Below are 4,956 nucleotides of genomic sequence, written 5' to 3' on the forward strand. Positions count from 1 at the left end.
ATGGCATTTGCCGTTTGCAAAAATGCAGGGGCATTGTAATGTGTTATAATGAAAGTGAAACTTACAAGAAGTGTGAATAATTTTTTTTTTTTTTGGTGAAGCTTTTAAATGAAGATGCACTTCTACCGAATTTTTACAAATTTGTACCAAATTTAAACCAAAACTTTTTTAAAGTAAGTTACATTAAAATTTTAATGTTACTCCAGGATTAAAATAAAAAAAATAGAAAAAAAGTTTATTGCTGTAGGTAAAAGCGGAACTGTAAAAGCGTACAACATAACATTTAAAATTGAGAAGAAGAATACTTGTTATTATTCAATATTTGTTGGCGGTATGCGAATACCGTTGACGATTTAACAACTTGATTAAAACACTAATGTTCAGCCCTGCTTTTTTTTTTTTTTTTACAATTAAATACTGCATTTTACATTCAGATTTCAATGGACTGTTTTTCCTATCTCTAGGACCACCCTCACCATCCAGCCCGCCATCGCGGTCAGCACGACCAACAACCCCACCATCTCCAGGGGATCACCACGTCTCAGCACCTACTCCTTCGCCCGCTGCCAGCCCATCTCCAACATCACTCCGTGATATTGGTGTAGCCTCTTCATCTGGTAATTAAATTAAAGCACTTTTTTTTAATAAAATAAAAAAAAGTGTACTTTTATGTTTGGCTTTGGAAAGGATGGAGGGTTGTCGTTAAATTTTTTGTTTTTGGTCCCATAGCCGTTGGTGCCACTGGTTCGGGGTGGGCTATTAGCCCCTCACCTGACGGAACTGAGCCACCGCAATATCGTAAGTATAAAAACAAGAACCATGGACCTTTTGTTGGTAGTGTCAATAATTTACAGGTTTACATTTATCATTTCTTCAACAGAGATCCCCACTGCACAGGCCCTGCTGGCATCTCACCGGCGGACGAGGGCTGCTATGGCTGTCACTCTGGCAGCTATGGACATGCACGGACAGATGCTGGAGAGGTTCTTGGCGGGCCTACAACAGGGTGGCATTCCCTAATTTTTTTTTTCTTTTTTTGTTATATTTATGTTTAATGTTTTACTATCGGTACAGAAAGTTTGTATCATGTTTACACAAAAAAGTTTGATATATAATATATATATACGTCAGAAATATATATTTATATATTTTAAGTTCATATACGCGGCTGTGTCTTTTTTGGTAAAAGATTGGTTACTTGGGCTGACGTTCGTGTATACGGCCATCTTTATATTGTAGTGTACAATAATGTTCAAATACCAAACAAAACAAGAAAACCAGACCTCGTTTCATTTGAAATATAACATTTTTATTAAAAACACTTAAACAACTTGTAAAAAATATATATACACAAAAAAAATTGTAAGAAATATGTGCAGAACCACAATTGTTGGTAATATGTGTCGTTTTCATTTCCACGTTGCCTTGGCAGAGTATAATAAAAAAGTGGGGGAACAAGGGTCTAACCCCCTTCTCATTGTAGGCTCAAGAGGTGCAGGATTGTGCGGCCAAGAGTATTGCGGGTTGTGATTTCTGTCCATGACCGTATACGTGTCAGTGAGTCTCCCGGTTGCTGCTTGACTCAACACCTCGAGCATAAGCCCTTCAGCATGAGCACGCTGTATTGGATCGAGTGTAGGCAGCTTCTCATTAGCATAGTACGCAAAGCCGGTAAGGTTCTGAGGTGTTAAGACTTTTTTGGCAAGTTGGATAAATTCAGGGGTAGCCGAGGTGGGGGCCTTCCTTTTTCGACCTGAAAATGTGAGTCGCCTCGGCACAGATGGGGATGGTGTCTCAACTGTTTCTTCCTCTTGCACCGTTGCAATGCTGTCTTGTTTGGGCGTGATTAAGGGAGGTGAGATGACTGCCTCTTCTGTGTCCTGTGTGAACAGAAAATACATGTAACATCACAAAGCAAAAGAAATTAAGCTTCACACTATAACAGCCAAATACAGCAACAAATTTGATAAAGGGAATAGTATCAATGGTTATTAACTGTCCTTCAACTGTATGTTAAATAGATAGGCCTCAAACGTTTAACTTAATTATCAGTACGTTATGGGATAACTTGTGCTATTGTGTCAATTTTCCCTTATTTATTTATAATTTCTATTCCAAATGGGCATGTACATTCCTATGTGTACTACAAGATAGGTACTTACATCACCGACCGGGGAGTCCTGCAGGATCACAGGGTCTGGTGCCAACATAGATGCCATTTGTCTCGGTACTTCTTGGTCCCTTGTGAAAGCAAGAAGTTCAAAGTACCAAAGTTTGGGGACATATACATCTTCTGACCCGGCTCCAGACTTGGTTGAATTCTCGACTTTGTTTAGTTCTTTCCGGTATACTGTGCGGAGGGCCTGAGTTCTTTTTTTGACCGAAGACTCATCCACTGGCTCATTGGGGTAATGGTTTTCTGAAAGCTCCACCAGTTTTTGGTAAGCCTCCTTCTTTTTCAGCCTGTTGCTGTAATCAGCCGACTTTATTTTCCATAAGCAAGGCATCGAGCGGTACATCTCTATGAAGTCACGCAGGAAATCTTGCTTATCGGCCATCTGCAATAAAAAAGTGATTATGTGAGAACGGCCCAAAACAAGTAACATTTGTTTTTTTGAAAGGTATGATAAAATAAAATGCGTACATAGCCTACAACTTAAAACACAGCTATGATCATAAAATGGCGGAGGTGGGCGCGGCAGAAACAAAAATGGCTGCCCCACAATAAAATTAGTGATGGCCAACAACTGTTAACACAGCTGGATAAAATGGCGGTGCTGGGCGCAGCAGAAACAAAAATGGCTGCCCCCCAAAAAAAATCAGTGATGGCCAACATCGGTTAATACAGCTGCATAAAATGGCCGTGCTGGGCGCAGCAGAAACAAAAATGGCTGCCCCCCCAAAAAAAACCGGGAAGGCCAACATCGGTTAATACAGCTGCATAAAATGGCGGTGCTGGGCGCAGCAGAAACAAAAATGGCTGCCCCCCAAAAAAAATCAGTGATGGCCAACATCGGTTAATACAGCTGCATAAAATGTCCGTGCTGGGCATGGCAGAAACAAAAATAGCTGCCCCCCAAAAAAATTCAGAGATGGCCGACAACTGTTAACACAGCTGGAAAAAATGGCAATGGTGTGCGCGGCAGAACAAAAATGGATGCCACAAATAAATTAATAGATGGCCGACAATGATTAACACAGCTGGGATGGTAAAATGGCGGTGGTGGGCGTGCTTGAAACAAAAATGGCTGCCCCCGAAAAATCCAGAGCTGGACGACAACTGTTAAAACAGCTGCAAAAAAAGTGATAGTGGGCGCGGCAGAAACAAAAATGTCCGAAAGATGTTATAGCGGAGGGCGGTGGCAGGAAAACTACCATGACTGCTGGATATAAAGACAGATATAAATATTAAATAAAGTTTAAAAAAAAATTAATGCCAAAAAAATTATAAAATAAGAAAAATAAGTGCCTACCTTACAATACAGTATAGAGATCCTGAAGGAATCAATAAATCCGGGCCAAAGGCAACAGCGGCACAGAATGGATCGCAGGAACTGCAAAGCAGAAGGCTAGCTGGACGCAATATGGATCGCTGCTGGAAACTCATATGAACCTCTGCGCTCTAGAAAAAATGGATGGGAGCGCTAATACGTTGTCCTTTTATTACACGGTTGTCCTTTTATTACACGGTCGTCCAATCACCAAGCGAGAGCTGTGACATAAACAGTCATGCCATACACTGACCACCAATCTGTGCAGAGGGGCGTGGAAAAAGATGCGCTCAATCACGTCTATCGAGGTCGGAGTAATTTACAATACATGCTGTGTGACAGGTCCCAACGACCGCCGAGGTCGTTATACAGATCGCTGATCACTGATGTGTCGTTTGAGATCTTCACGTTTGGAAGCTAACTAGCGACCATATAGCGATGTACAAACGATCTCTGCCAGGTCGTGTCGTTGTCGTGATCGCTGGTGCGATCGCTTAGTGTGACAGTACCTTTAGTCTAGCACCTTTGCTAATGGTGTCCACAATCTTTGCTTCTGAGCTCCACCTTGTGCTCAAAGAGTAGTGTACAATCACATAATTGGTATTGCCCTGTTTGGTAGAAATTGCACAACAAACTGTGGGAATCATATTCTGTAGTGAAAAAGTAAAATTTGAGGCTAAGTGAACATTTTAACAGAAAAAAAATATTTTTACATTTTCAAGGCCCCATCTTAGAAAATTCTGTGAAGCACTTGTGATATAAAAATGCTTATCAAAGCCCTAAATGTATTCTCTGAGATGTTTTGGCACTTCAGGGGCACTTCAAACTGCTTAACAAACTGTGTCATCAATTTTATCCTATAACCCCTTGTGAAAATTACAAATTTAGGGCAAAATAACACTATTTTGGAAAAAGAAAACAATTTTTCAATTCACATCTGTTACGGTAGATATTTACACTTTGCTTTATCATTCAGACAATTTATATATCTTTGATAATGTAATATTTTTAAATTAGCATGGAAACCTTCAAAAGGAACCTTAATACCTGCCTCTTCAGACAAGCCCAGGGCCGGCCTGGGCATCGGGCACTTCTGGCAAATGCCAGAAGGGCCGGTGCCTGCAGTGGGCTGCTCGATCCTTTCTTGTTGTCATGGAAGCCGCAGGAAGCCGGTAATAGATAAATATGAGGGAAAGCAAAAGGACGTTCCCATTACATCATGAACATGTGATCAATGTGTGGGCAGGATCAGAATACTAGTAGGGACGGAGGTCACATGATCCATTCATCAAAGAGAAGTCTGTGCCTGCCCTGCAGTGCTTCTGACCTCCCCCCCCCCACCCCACCCCCCCACAGGCAGCTCCAGAGTCAGTTCAGGAGGGGTTTACAGGGTGGATGTAGCAGAGCCATGTGTGTACAAGGTGTATGGAGCGGAGCCGTGTTTACGAAATGTATGGCATGGAGC

At 41.5% G+C, this 4,956-nt stretch overlaps 1 long non-coding RNA gene across 1 annotated transcript; it reads left to right on the forward strand.

Moving 5' to 3' along the window:
• Positions 1 to 443: 443 nt before the first annotated feature.
• On the forward strand, positions 444 to 1,017 carry LOC141089016 (uncharacterized). Its single transcript, XR_012232135.1, has 3 exons — positions 444 to 617; positions 730 to 798; positions 881 to 1,017. It is a non-coding gene; the product is annotated as an uncharacterized lncRNA (long non-coding RNA).
• The last annotated feature ends 3,939 nt before the right edge of the window (positions 1,018 to 4,956 follow it).

Source organism: Dendrobates tinctorius, unplaced genomic scaffold (genome assembly GCF_039654945.1).
Source record: "Dendrobates tinctorius isolate UK_male_01 unplaced genomic scaffold, ASM3965494v1 ptg000043l, whole genome shotgun sequence".
Lineage (NCBI taxonomy): Eukaryota > Metazoa > Chordata > Amphibia > Anura > Dendrobatidae > Dendrobates > Dendrobates tinctorius.